Genomic DNA, 12,892 nt, shown 5'->3' on the forward strand with positions numbered 1-12,892 from the left:
AAGGACAATAACAGAAATGATTAATTAGAATGAATAAAGAATTAAATAAATCGAAATGATAGTGTGTGCCCTTAATATACATATTAGTTGTTGTAGTAGTTTAAATGCATACTACAATCAGTCCATACAGGATTTCGGGATACAGGATTGCTGTGGCCAAAAAATGCTTGATTTTGCTCCTTTTTTGAGGGGGTTTTTTTTTTTTGCGGAAAACTACTCGAATTGGCGAAATTGCAATTGCAAATAACTTTTTTTGCACGGTCTGTGGCAGTGATGTTTGTTGGTAGATGAGACCTTTTAGCTGTACTCATGTTTGACACGCGTGAATCGAAGAGGGCTGAATGCACGTTGTGGTGATGTCATATGAGGCGTCTTGGCTGCGGCAATTTTGAAAAATTGCACGGTCCACTGAACTGAACAATGGGACAAATCTAAGTTTTTCCAACTGAAATGTTGCCGAGATGTATCCTGTATTTATATATTTTGGTCATTTAATATTCTCAAAGGGGGTGCACAGTGGCTTAGTGGTTAGCACATTCGCCTCACACCTCCAGGGTTGGGGGTTCGATTCCCACCGTGGCCCTGTGTGTGCGGAGTTTGCATGTTCTCCTCGTGCTGCGGGGGTTTCCTCCGGGTACTCCGGTTTCCTCCCCCAGTCCAAAGACATGCATGGTAGGCTGATTAGCAGTCCAAAGTGTCCATAGTGTATGAATGGGTGTGTGAATGTGCCCTGCAATGGATTGGCACCCTGTCCAGGGTGTACCCCGCCTTGTGCCCGATGCTCCCTGGGATAGGCTCCAGGTTTCCCCCTGACCCTGAAGGAAGGAGAAGTGGTATAGAAGATGGATGGATGGAATATTCTCAAAGGGTGACAAAAGAGAGGGAGAGAACAACGTGGGGGAAAGCCTTAAACTAACGAATAGCAGGAAATCACAACGTAGAACCAACAGGACCGGTTGGCATTATTAGTAGTAATCACTAAATAAATCGTGTAAATAGTGGCAGTTTTTGCCATTCACATCTCACTAAGTAATGGAAGCAGTATGCCAGTCAAACCATATTTAGAACACAACTACTTACAATAATAATAGCACCTTTTATGAACTGAACACAACTTAGTGTAGACCACAGTAGAATACACTACACTTTAATCCAATATATTTGATCAAATAGGTCTATTTTGCCAGTGGATTCCCTGGGGCGCCAACCTGTCCAGAGCCATGACAACTTCCCAAGCTTCTCCTTGTGAAGGTGGGGTTTCTCTTTTTTTAAATCCGCTTCTCTTTTTTTTTCATCCGACAGCTACCAACCAGGGTGGGTGAAGGCGTTAAGGATGTTAGCATGTGCTCCCTCCGAAACATGCTAAGCCAGTCACCCCATCTTTTCGAACTGCTGCTCATGCTACATCACAAAACAGTTGAACACACTTGAAGAAATTCATGAGCTCACAGGCACCCAAGATACTGGCTACAGTGTTGGACTGATTGACAGGGTGAGGGTTATACCATCCCTCCCATTCGGAGAACATGGCCAATTCTCCTCTCTTGGACTCTGGAATGGCTGCAGCATCCTTGATCTCCTGACAATCTCCCGAATGCTTTTCTGTCACACCACTCAGAGCCGTGGGGTTGCTGCTATTTTTATTATTATTATTATTTATTTTTTTTTTACAATACATTTTATCTCAAAGCAGTTTTACAGACATAGGTGGCTTGCTAATCTATGGAAGGTATATGTAGCTCTGCACTGAAGAAAACTATAGCTTTGTTGCTAGGCCACACTAATGCGCCTTTAAATAAGTTCTTTTCTGGAGGGTTGAAATAAAGTGAGCCCCACATATGGTTAAGGGACGTCTTTAATCACCACGGTGGGACTGTTACAGATGAATTCGCCGAGCCCTGAAAGAACGAAAAGAAAATGGCAATAAGCGTGCAATTTGCGCTGTAGTAAATGTAATAACATATAATAACAGTGTAACGCATGATAAGTTCCAGGTGGGAACTACAGCTGCTGTTTAAACTGACGGATTGTTAGCAGGAAAAGCTTCAGTCCCCCCCCCCCCCCCCCCCCCCCCGCACAACTGTGGAGCACGTGAGAACCGCATCCCTTGAAAGCCGTCGGTTTGGGTGAAGATGAGTGTGAATGGCGATTAGAGAACAAGTGTCGGGAGATGACGAGACCACCGGAGTGGGGTTTTCTTTCTCAGTTTTATGAGACAAAGACAGAGAGGCCTCGGTTTTCGTCTCCGTCTCGGTGGGGTCATCTGGACAGCCTTTTTTCATTCAGGACACCGCCTCCATTGTCGCGCGCGCTCACCCATCTTTGCCCCCCCCCCACCCACAACAACAACAACAACAACAACAACATACTTTAGATACGCGTGACAAGTGACGGCTACATTTTTCAGCTACACGTCGAACGAGTAGCTACACGACTTGACGTCGAGAGGAACAGTTTATCAGGCGTACTAAATAAAACAAAAGCTCCTGTTCCATGTAGCGTCTCCAGTTAGCAGCTTAGCGCCTCCCTATGTGTGGAGAGAGTGACAGCTGCGAGTGTGTTTGCGCGCGCGTGTGTGCGTGCGTGCGTGCGTGTGTGTGTGTGTGCGTGTGCGCGCGCTAGAGAAGGAGGCTTCATCTCCCAAATAGGATGAGCAGCCGATTTGCTGGAGGCACCGTGGATGGTCCGGACCGATTCGCTGTTAGTTTTTGTTTTTTTTGTGTGTGGCGCTTTCCTTTTGTTCAGTTTCGGCTGTTGTTCGCGGACTGTTTCCACACTAGACGGATTTCCAATGGATATTCCCGTGTGAAGACGGAGCGCGCGCGTTAACACGGTACTGTAACCTTATGTTTATATATTTAAAAAAACAGAGACGGACTGGGAAAAGTAGCGCACGTTATTCGGGTTAATCATGTGCTGTGTGAATTCGTGCTTGAGGAATCGGATCGGAACCGTGACCATCATCAGCGGGGTGGTACGTTCTACCGAGCGAGTCGTTCAATCAATGAAAACTTGCTCTGGTATTAAGTTGGCTTTGTGTGTGTGGCAGATTAGACACAAGTGCGCGTCTGTCGTGAGCTATAGCCTCAGCTGACGTCACTCCTGTAAAACTTCTATGCTGATTATTTTTTATTTTGTTTGTTTGTTTTTTTCATTTTCGTAATAAGTGAATTTAGTGCAGTTGTCACTTAGTAGTGTGATTCCTCTCATTTAACACCTCGTGTGTGTGTGTGTGTGTGTGTGTGTGTGTGTATAGGGGGTGTTATAAGGCTGGAATCACAACACTGTCTGATTCGGACGTCAGTGCACATATGGACATATTTCCCTTATGTCCCTTATGAGCCCCATGTCTCACTGAATCAACCTGTAAAGATTGTCAATCTGTGGCCCCAAATATTGGCCCCAAATATCTACTAGACAGCATGAACGATTTTACTTGATGGATGATTATGAATGAGTGTGCAAGTTGTTATTATAGTAACCTGGCATGTCTTTGTTTTTCAAATGAATGGCACTTGTTAATAAACCAGCGGAAGGCAATGAGTTTTATTAATCAATATGAAAAATAAGTAATGCCCCGATGTAGCCTAAACCAGTCTCATAATCTCTTAAGTGTTTTACATTACCTTCATCAATGTTGATTATCATAGCCTATAGGCAAAATGCTCTTTTTATTCAGCCTACTATATATATATATATATATATATATATAGCTACACTACAGTAAAGAGGCTCTTGAATAATGACAGTTCTGTGGAGATGAATGTTGCTTCCCATTTCAGTATTTCTGCTCAAAACAAAAGGTTTAGACAAACCCCAAAGTGCTGAATTACACATACGGTAGGCATATAAGTCGAGGACACACATGAACACTGTTAGTTGATTAAGTGTTAATTATGCATTGTTGAATCAATCGACGGCAGAGATCTGACCACGCTGATTTCATGAGATATTAGTCCTAGGAATTTGATCGAACGATGGCAGTGTGGTTAAGGTAAAGGTATGACCGCTAACCCCGCCTCCAACCTCATGCTTTTTGTATCTTTCCATGCAACTTGACAGTTACCAGTTTGTGAGTGTGAGACCATTTTTGTTTCATCCACGTATGTGAGCTTCTGTGCTATAAAAGCGCAAGAATGCAGCTATGTGGCCTGGAACAAATCTGGAAACCCCACCACTTTAGACCCCTTGCTCTTGACCCCTAAGGTCAAGTAGGGTGTGACTGTGTCAGCTGTGTCTCTACGTGCTTGTCACCACACACAACAATACAGAGCATCTGTTTCTAGACAGTGGACAGAATGACAAAGCCGAACCAGACCGTTCAATCTCTCATGATTCTCCATGTCTCAGTGCTCTCTTATGACATGAATGGTTCTTGTTAAGACCACTGTCGACTGTTCCTCTGATGAAAAACGCTCCCTTGGACCATACTAATATTCTAAGACTACTTTATATTCATATGACTTCAAGGAGACTTCATTATTTTTCTGATTGGCTCTAATTTCTCACACATTAGATTTGTTCCTAGGTAAGTTGCTCTTAGTAAGACTCCTGTGTCTGTTCGATCATAAATAAGAGAAGCTCATACAGTAGCTCGCTGAGATTAGCCTACATGTACGGCTCATCAGTGCTGATGGGGGCAGTTTATTGTGATATATATGTATTGTTTTCTACCTATTTATAAAGATCCAGTTGAATGTTTATTTTTTACTACACCACAGTGGTTGTTTTGAGAGGCTTTAATTGCAAATATTAGATTGAGTGGTTTATGTTTCATCCCTGCATTTGTTATTGCTGTTGAGTGTGTATTCATTGCAGCACAGCATTTCACAATCTGTGATATTGATTTGTTTGGGGGACTGGAATCAATTTTTTTGGGAAAAAAAGCGGGTTCTTGGTCATAACCTGCAGTGATGATGCATCCCACCTATCAGCTTGGCAGATGGCTTTCAGCATCGCCACCTACCAACGTGGTTATGCTGCAAGTATGAAAAGGGCGTACTGTGTGAGCTCAGAATCTTATGATGCTCTGTGAACATGCAGTACATGTGACCAGGCTGTGTGTTTCAAATAGCTTGAAAAAGGGTGGGTTGCGAGGGACAATAATCTGTAAAACAGTGGAATTATATATATATTTATAAGTGATTTTTTTATATTGATCTGAAACAAAAAAAAAACATGAAAGATTTAAATAGACAAAATCTAGTCAATTTCATTACATTCCAAAAAGCACAAGAATAAAGCACTCTAATTTATGTACGCTTCCTTTTTTCTTATCTTTAGCAGTATTGAGGGTTTTTTTTGTGCTTCTAAATTTCAGCTTTTCCAATTGACCCAATACTCCGGCAAATCTCACAAGGCAGTAATAAAAAAAAATGTATTTTTACAAGATGCAACACACTGGGAGGCATTTGGTCTTCCCACCCCTACAATGGCAGTAAAGGCTCCATTGTGTGTGACTGATGTGGATTTGTCACACCGGTGGGCTTGAATCGCTTGTGGTGTGGTGTGTTTAGATTTTCATTGTCAAGAACAGGTAGATTTGCTCAGCTTGAATAATTGATGTGGGTTTATGATTTGTGCTCAATCACAATACACTATGGATGTGTCGCATGGACGGCGGACTTCATGTGCTTTCCATGATCATGTATTATTCATGAACACATGAAGGGTGTGATAGTAGGGCTCAGTTGCCTTATAACTGGGGCAGATTCAGATAATTTTGTATACTGCCTAAGCAAGATTTCTGATGTTTTTGAGTATAAAATATCGGATCAGATTTTTGATGCCGATATTTGGTCACTGTGTGTCTACACTGCTAATAATGATGATATGAGCAGAAATAATTATTTGTCTTTCTCCGTACTCTCAATACTTGACTTCTTAATATGATTATACCGTAGCATGATTATGTCGTACTAACCCACTCGCTATAATTCTGCCTATGGACTCTTCTGGACCTGGTGATTTTCTTGCTCATTAATGTTAATGCAAATATTGCTTTTGAAATAGAGCTGGCCCAAATGAAGGAGCTAAAACCATGTCCAAAGACATTTTCAAAATTGAGACACATTCTTGATCCTCAGTATCCTCAAAGGTTTCATTCAAGGTGTGTGTCCAGGTCCTTGTCCTTAATGTTTTCTTCATAACTTCCTAATGTATATTTCAATCGATATTTTCTCTATGCCACTGGTTCTGCACTGGCATCATACGGCTATCTGACGTTTATTAGTTTATTGCCCTTTTTATTGGTTTGTGTGCTTCTGAACGATTGCTACTTCTATAAAACTGAAAGTATCTTTCCCTCCCTCATCACCTACATGTTGTAAACATCATTTACAAGGTAGGGACTGATTTATTACAGCTCAATTTACTTGTTTCCTTGGCAAGATGTCAGTTGGTAAGAAAATATGCTTGTATTAAATCACTGAGGTACTGAGGTAAAACACAGCCACGGATAACTGATAGCATCAGGCTTTGTTTTTATTTTCTTGTTTGTACTGGATGTTTTGCCGGGATTGATTAGAAGCCGTTGCTTATGCAAGAGTGTGTGGCATTTTTCCCCCGAGATCTTCACTGGTGATCAGTGGTTGCGCGTTCCACCAGGTTTTCACATGCCGTGGTGGTGTGTGACGCCGAGGACAGCATGTACATCTGTCCCGTCCCCAGACCCAGCGTGACTGGCACGGCTTTGCTCATCTATTAATCATGGAGAGCGCCTTCTTATTCCGTTGCCATAGTTTCAGGGCCTGAGACGGCGCCGGGGCTGGAGGGGAGATGGCAGGGGCCAGCAATTTCAAACAGCCTCTCAAGGAAAGAGTATGCTTAAAGGGGCCACTATGGCCTGTGCTGGCACTGAGCAGAGACTTATTGTGTATGCATACCACAGATGGGCTGAATGAAATATTGGGGATGTGACAGTGAAGACACAGAGAGGGTGCTCGTTTTTTTTAATCACACTAAGGCCCTTTGGGTGGAAGATGACCCAAAGGTGTTGATATGTGCAAATGAAACTGCTTTCCAGAAATCACATAGGAGAATGATTATACCATTGGTTGAGATGATAGTGGTATATTGAGAAGCTCCATCTCAGAGTATGACACAAATGCACAGCATTCGCTGGTAAGATTGGCTCATTGTTTGGGACATTTTAGCTAAGTAGTTTATTCTATGGTGGAGAGATAATGAAACTACTCCAACGGAGCCGATAGGCTTCTTTTTAAAATCTCATTGATGGGGTGATGAGGCTTATATTGCCTTTTCTGAATGCACAGTGTGCGTAACTTTTCAGAGAACTGAGCCTGCTGATTAGACACCAGAGCCAGAAGTGTAAATAGTAAATAATTAAAACTATACAGTGCAACATCTGGAGCTGAGCATGCACCATTTTTTTCAGTGGATAAGGTTGTCATAGATAGTCATAGTCATTGTTTATACACTGTGTGATGCACTCTTTTCAGCCAAATACCTACGTCAGTTTACGATTCTCAAATTCAAAAGCAAATTGAATAGCTAATTATGGCACATATGCATTGGTTGTAATCTTGCCGTGTTCTTGCCGTGTTTTAACGGTCATGCCACCACTGTAAGTCCTCATCATGTTGCTTTTCCAGCGAGTATTTTAGGGCACAGAACAAGCAGAGACAGAAGCACTGTAATCATGAGTCTTTCTCCTGTGCCTTTCATGTGGCTTTAGTTCTGAATAAAGAACCTTGTCATTGTCAGGACCGTTGGGCTGCAGTCCAAGCCAGCATGATTTCCACTCTGCTTCTCATATCTATGACCTTTCTTGGATGGGCCACCCATAACAGTTACAAAATAAGGGCTGTGGTGTTTTTTTTTTCTTTCCCTTGGGCTGTTGGAGATTTCCTGGTGGTTTTGAAGTTCTACAGTTGTGTTACATCACCATCTGCCTTCAGCAGGTGGTGTTGGAAAGAACGATGTGGCTCTTGGAGGATTGTCAGGTTTTTTAAGGTATTGCATCACATTAAAGGACATCTGCTGTAACTGTTCAAGCAGACTTGGTCACCACCTTTAATATCTATCTTTGCATATCATTCTCCTCAACTTTCAGCAAACTTACAAATGAGTTGGTTTTGTCTGCAGGATCACTGTACGTAAATCACACGAGCAATAACCTTCGGAATTACTATATGTTCATTTTGGGTGTTTGCTTTAAAGTTTTACTCTTAAGGTATTCCAGATTTTCCTGGAGCTGGCTGACTGAGCGCAGGGGAGGTTTTAACTTTCTGAGCCTCGTCAGAGAAAGTTTAACAATAAAGGTCCTTTGTGTACATTTATTACATATCTAATGAACAAATTGCAGCCATGTGGCGTCGTGTGCCTGGTAACATAAGCACGACCACAAGGCCTCCAGTGTTCAGCCCCTGCATGTCCATCAGCCCGGCGTTGAGAAACGAGACAGGCACACTTATCATCACTCTCAGAGGACCTGCTCAACAACCCCAACATTGTTTCCTTCCTCTGCCGCAACAGGAACCACACGTGAAAAATCAGGAGTAGCTCTAAAACAAGCTGAGCTTTGTTGAACATTTTCGTGTTTATTTTTCTTTACTTTTATTTAATAATCTTGGGGGTCTGTCTTGCGTATAAGGATCCCTGTATAAACACTGTTTACGATGAATGACAGCCAGAGCAAATATACATAGTTTTTCTTTCAAACGTACCAAAGGGAAAGATGTTTGAGGTCTAATTGGATTTGTTGGGCACAGTGTATGGAAATAATTTGTCACCACTACTGAATTAAACATAGAGCGATATTATTTGGATAGCTGGTGCCTTATTTGCTTTGTGTAAATTAATATGTTATTTGGAGGATTCTGCTTGCCTCATACCATTCATAACATTCAAACTGTTTGGCCAAGCAGACAATTTGGAACACTCGTCTTCTTTTCAGTGGCATTGCTGATAGGAGAAGCACGAACAACTCCTTCGTCTTAAGTTTCTCTAGGCTTGTTTCGACTGCAGGATAGCATATATCAGCTAATGCAAGGTAACTGGATAGAGAGGAATGAAACGCTATCCAGATGCATTGCTCCTGTGTAACAACTGACCTATATAAGAGAGCGTGAGCGATCCAGGTGTATTATCGCCGGAGCATTTCCTCCTCGTCTCACTTTGATCTTTGTAGCTCGGGGCCGTATGGATTTTTACCCCTCCCACGTATGGAGGTGCACTTGTCCAGGGCTTGTTTCATGTTCAGATGACCAAGAGCTTATCTAAAACAAACATTGTATCCTGTGCTCAAGCTAGTAAGATGGTTCATTTGAGTTGAAAGTTGGCGCCATGGGGCAGACCCGTCTCCTTGACGTCATCTATAATCTTTGCCAAGTTAGTTGCAAACTGTGAACACGAGGTGCTTTAGTGTGGCAAAGGCACAATTTTTGGCGTGTAACATCAGTATCTGCGAAGGCTTTACAGTGTTTCTTTATTATGTGAAACGTCTTTGATTGGCACAACAGCTACTTTAACTTGTTAGCTTTCCACATGTCATATTTTCATTACAATGCTTGTCAAAAACACAGGCATAAGTATGAGTTCTATTATGTGCCTTCATTCAAATGAGGAGGATGATGCACAGCACCCGATTAGAGTGAATTGATGTCACACCAGGAGAGATTTTATTGCTAGTTTGACAGTGTAGTGTGAGGGAAATTAGGCATGAAGCTCCTCTACTTTATTACTCATGTCTGATCTGTCAGGCTTCATTGACGGTTGTAGCCATGTCTTTACCTACATAACGGCCATGGCTATTCACTAATATGTTGTATTTTCTCTCCACAGTTCGTAATACACCCTCTTATTAGTAGGCTGTTACCCTGTGCTGCTTTTCTGTCCTCATTCCTGACTACATGTGCTGAAGCTGAAGGAGACTCTGTGGCTTGGCAGTATTGATCTTCTGCAGCTGACTATGAAGGGTTTTTATATAGCCATTGGTGATGGTTATTTATTCACACAGATGCATTGTATTACGTTTTGGAGGTTATTGAGTGTGAACTGTGATTCAAATCAATGAAACCATTAATACTTTGTTTGTCCTGTTTTGTTTCCATTTAATAGCTCATTTCTCATTGAAATGTCCAGAAAGGTTATTTTGGAAAATGGCCACCATAAGCAAAGAGAATACATTATTCTAATACTTTAAAACAGACTGCAGTTCGGATACTGACCCAGCAAAGTATTTCAGCAGACAGAACTGAATACATAATAAACATTTAGGGGGAAAAAACTGGCTGTTGTTCAGTGATTCTAGTCTTCAAACCATGAACTATAATGGCTTCTTTAACAGATTGTATGTTATGCAAATTATTTCACTGAAGAAAGCTCATTGAACAAGAGACTAGCTACAGGGTTAGAGACCGAAGCTCAGGAAGGGGAGAGTTTTCGTAGACGTCCTTACAGTTTTCATTTTGTTTGCCATCTCTGGTAATCATGATATGGCTTGTTTAAAGTAGATGACAAAAACATAATTTCCACAGAAGTATGTGCATCAAATTCAAAACACATGTCTGTTGAGTCTCTGCTACTACTTAAAAGTGGTAATGTGAAGCGACACGGCAAAACAAAACATAACCACTTAAAAACTTATGGACATAGATTAATCCGTAATGGTTAAGCTTAAAAGGTAATTGTTGTTGCCATTCAGTAATGTTAGTTATTTAAGCAAGGCATTTAACAAAAAATTGACCTTTAAAATGTTTTTGTTGAATACCTCTACTTTAGAGCTTGGACTTTGTCTTTACATAGCAATGACACAATGCATTCGAGATGTCAGGGTGGTAGAAACCTAAGGCACACACAATAGCTGGACAGCTGCTTGACTTTACTTGCATGCCATGCTGGTTGGGACGTGGCATCAGTTGCAAGTCTGGCATCTTAATGCTGCTTTAACAGATCATATGACGCTTGAGCATGTGTGAAAGGTCCAGTGTCTCCTTGAACCAGTGGGTGTCTGATTCAGGGACCTTGGGCTGATCAGATTTCTTGGGTTTTTCTGGTCAGGTGTTGCGGTAGGGACGTAATGAGCACTTTTAGAGGTTTTATGGCATACTGGAAGTCTGAAATACCAAAAGCTGTGAGCATTTGAAAAAAAAACATTCAAACCAACTAACTGAATATTTATATTGCCATTGAAATGTTAAACATCATTTAGTGTTATCCTGGATATAACAGATACTGTATAGAAAACTGACATTAGGTTCTACTGTGAATTCTTCATACTGATTAATTTGTATGTGCTTTCCAATGGTCACACTGAGCTGTAATCATTATTCTGTTTATTCAGGAGTTTTGATTTTAGATGCGCTACTATGAATCACATGAACAAGATGAGTCAGAGGAAAGAGCTCTAAACCCTTCTCAATCCTGAGTAAGAAGGACGTTCAATAGATTTGCCTCAAAAGTACTGAACTACTGAATGCAGTAACTCAAGCGAGCAACCATGAAACATCCCGTATCTGTGTAATAGAGATTGCACTGCCGTATTTTGTTCTCTGTATGGAATTTTAAAAGCAGGCTTTTGAATAAGATACATCACACAATCCCAAACCCCCGTATTAACGAAGCTGAGAATGTAGCAGCATTTTAAAAAGTCAGGAGAAAAGGATTTTCATTCTGCCAGTGGGACCAAGCCACAGTTGCCTTAGCATAAAAAAGAGCGACAGAGTCCTCTGACACTGTGATACTGAGGCCCTGTACTCTGCTTACTGGCTATGAGTAAAGAGTTTACTGTACTTTTCAGACTAATAGGGGCTGAATGAAGGCCGCCAGAGTCCAGGGAAGGCCTGTCGAGTTTGTTAAACATTCAGTGGTTTTCATATGGTAATTGTTCCTGAACTCTGTTTCTTCTAGTTGCTTTAATGAAAGTAGTCATTCAATGCGTGGCCCCCCCACCTCATATGGAATGTGACAGGGTGTAGTATTTAGCTGGCTTAATTGACCCTGCAAAGAAAGAGTATAGAAGAGAGAAAGAGGAGCGAGGAGGGCTTTTTATAGTGAGAGACTGTCCGCTTTGCTGCCATATCTAGTTAATATAAAAGCCATTGTCTAATGGTTAGGCAGATAACAAGAGGTAGATTCATTTTGAACGGCTCTTTTTCTATTTAATGGATGGCATGTCAAGAACAATTATTACTTTGCAATGAAATATTGTCAATAAGAAAAGAGGAAAAACAGTCAAAATGCTTCTGCTAGGGAAATATGCAAGTGAAACGCAGCTGTTAATGGATTTTTCATTGATGTGTTTAGATTGTGTTAATCTAGATTAATTAAGTGAGTTGAAAGAAATGGCCTCGGTGGAGAAAAAGCATGAGAATGTTTGCCCATGCTCCAGGGTTTCCAGAATACTACTAAGCCTTTGTACAAAGATGAATTAGTGGCTTAATTTGTTAGTTTGTTAGCTGGCTAGTTGGTTTGTGTGTTTTTTTTTTTTTTTTTAAACAGTTTTCATAGCTATTTGACTGGTTCCTTTAATTGAGTGAGTTTAATCCAGACCTCAAGAACTAAAAAATAAGCAGGCCAATAAATAATGTCAACATGGATCTATTGTGTTCTGTACATGAAAAATTCAGATATAGAAAACTCTTTGGGTCTAATATCTACACACACACACATATATATTGTATACATTTCAATAATGTTCATGAAATAAACTTTGAGCACATGAAAAAAAGTTTGAGAACACCTGAGCTAGACAACATCTAATTTGTTGAAGTCATATAAGATGTGTGTATATGTTAAAGCCAGGGGGGGTTCACAGGAAACACAGAAGACTGGTGTCGTCAGAACAACAGTTTAATCAGTATCAAGACCTTCATGAACCTTGCTTCCTGTTATTTGGACTACAAAGTCTCGCTGTCTTATGCTCCCTTCA

General features: G+C 41.1%; 1 protein-coding gene across 1 annotated transcript in view; it reads left to right on the forward strand.

Annotated features, from left to right (window-relative positions):
- The first annotated feature begins 2,422 nt into the window (after positions 1–2,422).
- sema6a (sema domain, transmembrane domain (TM), and cytoplasmic domain, (semaphorin) 6A) overlaps positions 2,423–12,892 on the forward strand; it is a 76,837-nt gene continuing 66,367 nt past the window's right edge. The window contains exon 1 of the mRNA XM_053624999.1: positions 2,423–2,833. The gene's annotated coding sequence lies outside the window, so the exon portion shown is untranslated. The remainder of the gene's footprint in view (positions 2,834–12,892) is intronic.

This window comes from Ictalurus furcatus, chromosome 5, assembly GCF_023375685.1.
Source record: "Ictalurus furcatus strain D&B chromosome 5, Billie_1.0, whole genome shotgun sequence".
NCBI lineage: Eukaryota > Metazoa > Chordata > Actinopteri > Siluriformes > Ictaluridae > Ictalurus > Ictalurus furcatus.